Below are 11,524 nucleotides of genomic sequence, written 5' to 3'. Positions count from 1 at the left end.
TGTATATCTGGCTTTACTCATGTTTCCATCAGACATTTAACTCTTTTAGTATTTGTTGCAGTTAAAAACAAATAAAAGGACGTGTTCTTCAAGGATTTCCATTGTGGAGAGGTGTGCTGACCTCCAGTATGTCTAGTAACCTAGCCTGGAGATTATTATTTGGTGAACTGCAATAGCTTTGTATGGCACCCCACTCCAGTACTCTTGTCTGGAAAATCCCATGGATGGACGAGCCCGGTGGGCTGCAGTCCATGGGGTCGCTAAGTTGGACACGACTGAGCAACTTCACTTTCACATTTCGCTTTCATGCGTTGGAGAAGGAAATGGCAACCCACTCCAGTGTTCTTGCCTGGAGAATCCCAGGGACGAGCGAGCCTGGTGGGCTGCCATCTATGGGGTTGCACAGTCAGACACGACTGAAGTGACTTAGCAATAGCAATAGCTTTGTAGGAAAAAAAGCAATGTTTCTCAAGTTCAATAGGAAAAAACTTAAATTCTGGGAACCCTATGTAAAATAACTCAGAAAGAATTCCCTCATATTTGCCATTTGTGAAAGATAAATGTCTTTCAAGGTCAGATTCCTTGCCTCAGGAATTGAGGAGGGTGGTCCCCTTATTTTATACCCAAGCCCCAGGAGTACTTCAAACTCATCTTCTTTGGGTCAAAATGCAGAAAGTCATTATATGCCACAATCTGAACCAACATAGCAACATCTACTGAATTAAAATAGAAGAAAACCCAAGCCATAAAGAACTCTCCAAAAAAAAAAAAAATCTATCCATTTTAATGTAACATCCTTAAATTATTAATTACCAGCCTATATTGGTGGCTTTAAAATTAAATACCTGGAAAGCAGTTTTCAGTAAATTAAAAAGTGCTGTTGTCAAGCAAGCCTTAGGTGGACTTGTTTACATTGACTTGTCTGGGATTTCCTAATGGTAAAAGCACCGATTTGTTTACCAACTGCATAATGGACTACACTCTCCTAGTGTTTAGCTTCCTGATTCTGCAGAACTATTGCAGCCTATACCATTGATTGCCTAGGGGCTGGAAACCAGAACATTTACATAGTACTTTACACTGCTTTTTCCAGTACATTCTCCTCACAATACATTCTTCTCCCAGCAATCAATGGGATAGACAAGACAGGAGTGGAGGTTATCCCTCTTTTGACAAATGATAAAATGAAACCTACCATGTACTTATATATTTACATGTGGGAAGCACTTTTTTAAAGTTGAAATATAGTTGATATGCAGTGTTCTGTTAGTTTCAGGTATATAGCAAAGTTCAATTCTATATAATACATATATTATTTTTCAGATTATTTTCCATTATAGGTTATTATAAGATATTGAATATAGTTCTCTGCACTAAATGGTAAATCCTTATTGTTTATTTTATATATAGTATGTGTATATGTTAATCCCATACTCCTAATTTATCCTTCTTCCCACCACTTTCCCCTTTGGTAACCATAAGTTTGTTTTCTATGTGACTCTGTTTCTGTTTTGTATATAGCTTTGTTTGTGTTATTTTCAGATTTTACAAGTAAGTGATATCATATAATATTTAGCTTTGTCTGGTTACTTCACTCAGTGTGTTATTCTCTGGGTCCATCCACATTGCTGCAAATGGCAACTTTTATGGCTGAGACCAACCTAGATAGCATATTCAAAAGCAGAGACATTACTTTGCCGACTAAGGTCCGTCTAGTCAAGGCTATGGTTTTTCCTGTGGTCATGCATGGATGTGAGAGTTGGACTGTGAAGAAGGCTGAGCGCCAAAGAATTGATGCTTTTGAACTGTGATGTTGGAGAAGACTCTTGAGAGTCCCTTGGACTGCAAGGAGATCCAACCAGTCCATTCTGAAGGAGATCAACCCTGGGTTTTCTTTGGAAGGACTGATGCTAAAGCTGAAACTCCAGTACTTTGGCCACCTCATGCGAAGAGCTGACTCATTGGAAAAGACTTTGATGCTGGGAGGGATTGTGGGCAGGAGGAGAAGGGGACAACCGAGGATGAGATGGATGGATGGCATCACAGACTCGATGGACGTGAGTCTAAGTGAACTCCGGGAGTTGGTGATGGACAGGGAGGCCTGGCATGCTGCGATTCATGGGGTCGCAAAGAGTCGGATACGACTGAGCGACTGAACTGAACTGAATATTCCAGTGTGTAGATATAGACCAGTTGTCTGTTGATGGGCAGCTGGATTGTTTCCATGTCTTAGCTATTGTAAATAATGCTGCAGTGAACATTGGGATGCATGTGCATGTGTGTGTGTGCATGAGTGTTTTAAAATTAGAGTTTTCATCTTTTCTGGATGTGTGCTCAGGAGTGAGATTGCTGGATCATATGGTAGTTCTATTTCTAGTTTTTTAAGGAACCTCTATAACTGTTTCCATAATAGCTGCACCAATTTACATTCCCATCAACAGAGAAGCACTTTACCAACATTAATATTTAATCCTCCCAATGATTTCTGAAAGTAGTTGTAATTGTACCCAATTTATCAGGAGGGAAACTGAGGCTCGGGGAAATTCAATAACTTTCCCCAGGGCACATAGCTGGTGACAGGGTGGGAATTCAAAATATCACAAGGCATAGGCAGATGGTTGCTTGAAAGAGACCTGGACCTGGGTTTTTCAGACTTGAATAGATAAGAACAGCAGCTGACACTGGGGAGTGCTAGTGTGTGCCAGACAGGTGTATACAAGTGGAATCATTCGTGTTCATGTGGAACCATTAATTCAGGTACAGACAGGTCAAGTCACTTTCTCAGTGCCACACAGTAAGGAAAGGTCATAGCCGGTCTCAAATCCAGAAAGTGAGTCTTTAGCTCATGCCTTTCATCATTATTTTGTTCAGAGATAAAGGCCTTGGTGCCTGGTTGGTTGGATCTCTGGGTGTGTGTCTTTGTGGCATCTATGATGAGGACTGGAAGGACGTGGTTTGTCCTTGTTTGTCATGCATTGTTTTTGTCTCTTCTAGAAGGGAGAGGAAGTTGTACCTAGGATTGTGTCTGAATTATTGTAGTTACCCAGCAGATTTTCAGCTAAGCACACTCTGTAGAGGAGCAGAAGAAAAGCATCTTCTGAAGGGGTTCACTTTGTCGCCACAATTAAGGTGTCTCTGTTGGCATCAGTTGCCGGAGTCCAACTCCAGCAGCCAGGGGTTCAACCTGAAGAGATGAACGGTGTCGGCGAATGAGACAGCCTCTCATTTTTCTATGGACTGCCTGCTTATTCCAAGTTTAAGATTCTCTTCTATACTTTTACAAAAACATTAGGCCAGAGGTTTGACATTTTCAATTCCCCCTCTCCCAGATTTATTATCTCCATAAATCACTGTTGCTCCTCAGAGTTCCTCCTTCAGTGATTCTCTCAGAATCAGCCTTACCATCTATTATCTACCTCTTCTAATGTGTCCTGTAGTTAACTTGTGATTACATTGTAACTCATGCTGCATTCCTCAGTTTACTACTTATCTTCCTAAGTCCTGTTTGTCCCTAACATCCTGAGCTCACTATCTCTTAAAAAGGCTTCTAGCTATAGTGTCTCTAAAAATTCCTAACTTGTATAAGCTGTAGTAAAATATGCTAACTTTACAACATTCCTTAAATCTTTAACTTCTAACTATTTTAATTATTTCTAAGCCCCAAATTCAGCAAACTCCTTTGCCATAAACATTTTCCTCACAAATAGTCTTCAGATATCAATCTCTCCCATGGCCTCACGCGGCGGCCTATGTGCTCATCCTGGAACACTTTTTTGTAAAAGTCCTTGAATAAATGTCAATGATTAACTTTATGAATTATTTTCAGAGCAATGCTGCAGAAGGCTTTGTGCCTTCTCATGCTCCTCTCAAGAACAATAAGCACCTTAATAATCCTTTTCAGTCAACTCAGCCGAGGAGAGGAAAAGACAAGTCAGAATTACAAGGCCTAACTCCTTCATCCCGGGATCCGTGCCTGCGGAATGAGGAGAGGGGGCTGGGGACCGTGCCTCCATTTTGTCAGTAATGCCTAATGCGGCTCCCAACAATCAGTGATAAAGTGAGTAACATAAAAAGAAAGCAGGTGACTTGTTTTTTGGTTTGGAAAAAGGAATCTAGTTTCTCAGGTTGCAACCAGATCAGAATAAATTACATGACGCCTGTTTTTAGTCTTCAGTATTTTCCTTGTTTATACTTCACCCTCAGCTCCACCCTAATCCCAGCTCTTAGCTTCCTTTTGTTTTGTGTTTGCTCCTGCTCCGTCATGTCGACTCCTTGAAACCCCATGGACTGCAGCCTGCCAGGCTCCTCTGTCCATGGGATTTTCCAGGCAAGAGTACTGGAGTGGTCTGCCATTTCCTCCTCTATGGGATCTTCCTGACCCAGAGAATGAACATGTTTCTCCTGCATTACAGGCAGATTCTTTACCACTGAGCCACTGGGGAAGTTTCCTAAGGATTTTAATTTGGATGCTTTTGAGAAGGGTAGAGTTAGAGATCTTCTTACTTGACCTTCCCAGCTTGACCTGCTCACCAGAGGACTCCTCCACCCCCTCCCCCAAAATGCTAATCAGCCCTCATGTTGTATGGATGATCTCAGGGGGCCCTATCAGGACAGATTGACCTGATCCCTGACACTCACTTGCCTTTCACCTTGTAGCCTGGAGTCAGCACTAAGCATGGTGGGAGGGCACCTCTTCATTCCTTTTCCTCACTCAGCTCTGCCTGTCCCAAGGCCAAGTTAGAGAAAGAGCATCTTTATTGTTATTCAAATCCTTCACTTTGACTTGATCACTTCACACCACTGTTCTTTCTAACTTGAATGTCTCCAAGATGATAGACCCCTGAGAATTAAAGTTCAAAATGAATGGATAATCTCAGCAGAAAAAGCTGAGAGTAAACTGAAAATGAGATTATCCCATCTACAGTGCCTCTCAGCAGTCTCTTGTTTCTTTCTTCTTTTTTTTTTTTTTTTGTATTCTGCTACTTAAAATTTTATTGTTGTTGTTCAGTCAGTGAGTTGTGTCTGACTCCTTTTCGACCCCATGGACTGTAGCCCTCTAGGCTCCTCTGTTCATAGCATTCCCTGGCAAGAATGCTGGAGTGGGTTGCCATTTTTTCTCCAAGGAATCTTTCCAGCCCAGGGATCCAACCTGTATCTCCCTGCATTGGCAGGCAGTCTCTTGTTTCTATGGCACTGATAAGGATGATCCTTGTGGATAAAAAAAAAAGAAGAATGGAAAATATAGCAATGAACACTGATGGAGCATCTGCTGCGTGTGTCAGCTATTGCACTAAGTTCCTTCTAAACCTTGTCTTAACTGAAATCTCACAGTAGTCCTGTAAGATGCCTCCTGTTACCTCTGACTTGAAAATTAGGAAACTGAGACTCAAAGAAGTAAAATCGATTGCTGAAAAATCACAGAATTGTTTGACTGCAAACTCATGTGTGTTCTGCAACTACAGCACATCAGCCTAATTTAGTGCCTGTGCAAATACTGAGGAGGTGTCAGGGGTGCCCTGCTTTCAAAATATATTGGAATTGTAGTGGGCAAGTCTAAATTACTGTGCAGAACACTTACTCTTCCAGTGGACATGGGCCAAGAGTCAAGAATTGATCAACCTTCACTGAATGTGCTTGCGGAGCCCTCCTGATGTGGATTTACGTAGGGGCATAGCCTGGAGCGCCCCCTCCTTACACCAGCATCAAGAAGGGAAGGTTCCCCTCAGGGTTCTGGAGAGAGATCAACTGCCTGATGCTCAAAGGTGAGAATCTCAATGTCAAGTGAAAATTGAAAGTGAGAGATGTCTTTGAAATCTCAGCGGAACCCTTACTCAAGTTTTCTGGCAAAACCTAATGGAAACTAAATCACGGTATTTTCAAAAAGCAAGATTCCCCAAGTGAACCAATGTTTAGTATAACTTATCTTGAGAACACTTAGTATCCTTCCTGGTACCAATTACTCTGAGTATGGTGCCTGGAGAGGCCACGCTAGACCTTTGATACTAAGACCCACATAAGTTATTAAGGCTGGTAGGATCCTACTTACCCAACCAAGGATGGAACCCGTTCTCCCCATGCAGTGGAATCTCAGAGTCTTAACCACCGGACTGTCAGGGAATTCCCTAGAGTTACTTTAAAAAGCGCATAAAGAACGCCTTTTTCTTTGTTGTCTTAGACGCTCCCCGTACAGTAGGAGTCTATGTGGTGTCTATGTGGTTCCTATGGTTTTTTTTAAACTTTTTATTTTGCATTGGGATATATCCAGCTAACAATGTTGTGATAATTTTAGGTGAACAGTGAAGGAACTCAGCCATGTACATGCATCCATTCTCCCCCAAACTCCCCTCCCATCCAGACTGCCACATAACGTTGAGCAGAGTTCCCTGTGCTGTATAGTAGGTCCTTGTCGGTTATCCTTTTTTTTTTTTTACTTTTTTATTTAATACTTTTTAAAAAATTTATTTTTGGCGTGCTGGATCTTTATTGCTGCTCAGGCTACTCTGTAGTTGTAGTGTGCAGGCTTCTCACTGCAGTGGCTTCTCTTGTTGCCAGGCACAGGTTCTGAGGTGTGCAGGTTTCAGTAGCTGCAGCTCCTGGGCCAGGATCTAGAGCACAGGCTTAACAGTTGCAGTACATGGGCTTAGTTGCTCCGTGGCACATGGGACCTTCCCAGATCAGGCATCAAACCCATGCCTCCTGCATTGGCAAGTGGATTCTTTACCACTGAGCCCCCAGGGAAGCCCTGGTTATCCATTTTAAATATAGCAGTGTGTACATGTCCATCCCCAACTACTTATCTCCTCCCCTCACCTTCCCCCTGCCACACCTTTGCAACCATAAGCTCATTCTCAAAATCTGTAAGTCTGTTTCTGTGTTGTTGTTTAGTTCTCTCTCTTTTAAAGCAAATTTTATTTATTTATTTATTTATTGGCTGCATCCTGCACGTGGATCTAGCTCCCAGATCAGAGATCGAATGCACATCCCCTGCATTGGAAGCAGTAGTCTTAACCAATGGACCACCAGGGAAGTCCAGCTTCCATGGTTTCTAATACTTAGGAAGGTATGTTAATTCCTAGAGACCATCTGAAAACTTAATATGAAGACCCTTAGAAACTGTAGTTTAATTACTGTAGTTTAATTTTATAGAAGTTATTCCACCAAGGCAAGAACCTAGTTTTTAGAGGCAATAACCCTGTGAGCTGGGAAACAGGTGCCTAGCATCCCTAGGAGAGATGAAGAAGCTGCTGCTACTGCTGCTGCTGCCAAGTCGCGTCAGTTGTGTCCGACTCTGTGCGACCCCATAGACGGCAGCCCACCAGGCTCCCCCGTCCCTGGGATTCTCCAGGCAAGAACACTGGAGTGGGTTGCCATGTCCTTCTCCAATGCATGAAAGTGAAAAGTGAAAGTGAAGTCGCTCAGTCGTGTCTGACCCTGAGCAACCCCATGGACTGCAGCCTACCAGGCTCCTCCATCCATGGGATTTTCCAGGCAAGAGTACTGGAGTGGGGTGCCATTGCCTTCTCCAGATGAAGCTACCCACACCCATAACAGTCACAAAACACTGAGATCGGACTGTATAGTATCCCTCGGCTTTTATGTGACCAAGAAGTCACTCTGATATTGTCTTTCTCTAACTTTGGTTTCCATTTGACCTATTAAAGCCTGCATAGCCTAGCTTCGGGGGCCTTATTTCCACTGAAGCCATAGTAGAATAGTAGGCACTATTTGGCACAACTCCAGTTTGTTTACAGAACAGAGGATTTTGACATTCTGCTACCTCTAATAAGCTCTCCTTTCTGCTTGACTGCTTGGCTGAAATCACTCAGAAGAAAAAAGAAGAAACCATTGGCATTTGCTGTCCAGTATCAGAAGTCAGGCCATGCATGAGTGCTTCACCTGTATTATTCAACTTTTGCCTCACAATAACCAGGTAAAGAAATTTAAGCACATTGAGGTTGGGTATTCTGCATCAAGTCACTCCATTTGAAAAGTACAAATGCATTAAGCTCATTGCCATCTGATTCCAAATAGCAGGATTGAAAACAAATGATTTTACTCTCAGTCAGTTTAGTTCAGTTCAGTTCAGTCGCTCAGTTGTGTCTGACTCTTTGTGACCCCATGAATCGCAGCACGCCAGGCCTCTCTGTCCATCACCAACTCCCGGAGTCCACCCAAACTCATGTGTATTGAGTCAGTCATGCCATCCAGCCATCTCATCCTCTGTCGTCCCCTTCTCCTCCTGCCCACAATCCCTCCCAGCATCAGAATCTTTTCCAATGAGTCAACTCTTCGCATGAGGTGGCCAAAGTATTGGAGTTTCAGCCTCAGCATTAGTCCTTCCAATGAACACCCAGGACTGATCTCCTTTAGGATGGACTGGTTGGATCTCCTTGCAGTCCAAGGGACTCTCAAGAGTCTTCTCCAACATCACAGTTTAAAAGCAACAATTCTTTAGCGCTCAGCTTTCTTCACAGTCCAACTCTCACATCCATACATGACTACTGACTAGACGGACCTTTGTTGGCAAAGTAATGTCTCTGCTTTTGAATATGCTATCTAGGTTGGTCATAACTTTTCTTCCAAGGAGGAAGCGTCTTTTAATTTCATGGCTGCAGTCACCATCTGCAGTGATTTTGGAGCCCAGAAAAATAAAGTCTGACACTGTTTCCACTGTTTCCCCATCTATTTGCCATGAAGTGAGGGGACCAGATGCCGTGATCTTCATTTTCTGAATGTTGAGCTTTAAGCCAACTTTTTCACTCTCCTCTTTCACTTTCATCAAGAGGCTTTTTAGTTCCTCTTCACTTTCTGCCATAAGGGTGGTGTCATCTGCATATCTGAGGTTACTGATATTTTTCCCGGTAATCTTGATTCCAGCTTGTGCTTCTTCCAGCCCAGCGTTTCTCAGGATGTACTCTGCATAAAAGTTAAATAAGCAGGGTGACAATATACAGCCTTGACGTACTCCTTTTCCTATTTGGAACCAGTCTGTTGTTCCATGTCCAGTTCTCACTGTTGCTTCCTGACCTACATATAGGTTTCTCAAGAGGCAGGTCAGGTGGTCTGGTATTCCCATCTCTTGAAGAATGTTCCACAGTTTATTGTGATGCACACAGTCAAAGGCTTTGGCATAGTCAATAAAGCAGAAACAGATGTTTTTCTAGAACTCTCCTGCTTTTTCGATGATCCAGCGGATGTTGGCAGTTTGATCTCTGGTTCCTCTGCCATTTCTAAAACCACCTTGAACATTTGGAAGTGCACGGCTCACATATTGCTGAAGCCTGGCTTGGAGAATTTTGAGCATTACTTGACTAGCGTGTGAGATGAGTGCAATTGTGCGGTAGTTTGAGCATTCCTTGGCATTGCCTTTCTTTGGAATTGGAATGAAAACTGACCTTTTCCAGTCCTGTGGCCACTGCTGGGTTTTCCAAATTTGCTGGCATATTGAGTGCAGCACTTTCACAGCATCATCTTTCAGGATTTGAAATAGCTCAACTGGAATTCCATCACCTCCACTAGCTTTTTCATAGTGATGCTTTCTAAGGCCCACTTGACTTCACATTCCAGGTAGTTAGTTCTAAATACAAATACTTTAATGTTGAATTGAACAAAGTTCAAATTTTTCTTTAATACTTAGCAACTGCATGCTAGGCCTTAAAATTGGCAGGGATCCAAGTTCATTGGTCTGCCTTTCCCTGTTTGTAACTATATGTGATACTTACTGTTTCTCATAGCACTCTTTCCATCTCACCTGCTTTGGGTGTCTATTTCCTACGGCTGAACCTTAAAATTCACTGGCCAGACAGTGTCCTTGACATATCACTCTATGCACAAGTATTTTTCATCTCCTCACTGCACACCGCCCCCCCCCCCCCCCCACACACACACACTCAGTGTTCCCAAGAAAGGTTATTTCTATTATTGGTCCATTTGAAGGATTATCACTTAATTACATAATAGGATATATCCACAGAGTTGTGCATTTTAACTAGAAATATACTTATCTTTAGAAGCTCTACAATCTGTTTTAAAGAATCTATATCTTTAGAAAGCATAGAGATGTATGTGATATTAGTGACTGACTTTGTTTATTCAACATGCAGTAGGGAGCAACCTACTGTATCAGGTACTGTGTTAGATGCTCAGGTTCTTGGTATAAGAAGTAAGGGTGGTCCTTAGTCTTAGGGAAATCAGTTAAGTAGGTACAAGGATATTGAATACATGTATTATAACATTGTTGAAGGTTGAAGAAGTAGCAATAACGTGCTCACAGCTCACTTCCTAACTCATGTCATGTTGTACTGCCAAGGGGTTAATATCTACCATCAGTAGCCTTCTAGCCAAATTGGTAGTCTTGCTTTGTGCTAAGTCCTGTCCACAATAGTGACAAAATGGCTTGATTTTTAAATGTTCAGAGTCTTAGAAAAGTTCAATCTTCCAAGACTGAACCAGGAAGAAATAGAAATTATGAACAACCCAATTACAAGCACTGAAATTGAAGCTGTGATTAAAAAAAAAAAATCTCCCCAAAACAAAAGCCCAGATGGCTTCACAGGAGAATTCTATCAAACATTTAGAGAAGAGCTAATGCCTATCCTTCTAAAACTCTTTCAAAAAATTGTACAGGAAGGGATACTTCCATATTCATTCTACAAGACCACCATCACCCTGATACCAAAATCAGACAAAGACAACACAAAAAAAGAAAACTATAGGCCAATATCACTGATGAACATAGATGCAAAAATCTTCAACAAAATTTTAGCAAACAGAATTCAGCAACACATCAAAAAGCTCACCCACCATGATCAAGTTGGGTTTATTTTAGGGAGGCAAGGATTCTTCTATATATGGAAATCAATCAATGTGATACACCATTTTAACAAATTGAAAGATAAAAACCATATGATCATCTCAATAGATGCAGAAAAAGTCTTTGACAAAATTCAGCACCTATTTATAATTAAAACTCTTTAAAAAATGGGCATAGAAGGAAACTACCTCAACATAGTAAAGGCCATATATGATAAGCGTATAGCAAACATTATTCTCAATGGTGCAAAAGTGAAAGCATTCCCCCTGAGATAATTTGCTGCTATTATTCAACATCGTTCAAGAAATTCTAACTTCAGCAATCAGAGAAGAAAAAGAAATAAAAGAAACCCAGATCAGAAAACAAGAAGTAAAGCTTTCACTATTTGCAGATGACATGATACTGTACATAGAAAACCTTAAAGATAGTATCAGAAAATTATTAGAGCTAATCAGTCAGTGAATTTAGCAAAGTTGCAGGATACAAAATCAATACACAGAAATCACTTGTATTTCTATATACTAACAATGAAAAATCAGAAACAGTAATTAAGGAATCAATCCCATTCACCATTGCAACAAAAAATTAAATATCTAGGAATAAACTTACCAAAGGAGATGAAAGAACTGTACACAGAAAATTATAAGACAATAATGAAAGAAATCAAAGATGACATAAACAGATGGAGGGATATTCCATGTTCCTGAGTAG

Source organism: Budorcas taxicolor, chromosome 9 (genome assembly GCF_023091745.1).
Source record: "Budorcas taxicolor isolate Tak-1 chromosome 9, Takin1.1, whole genome shotgun sequence".
NCBI lineage: Eukaryota > Metazoa > Chordata > Mammalia > Artiodactyla > Bovidae > Budorcas > Budorcas taxicolor.
This window is presented reverse-complemented; position numbering follows the sequence as displayed.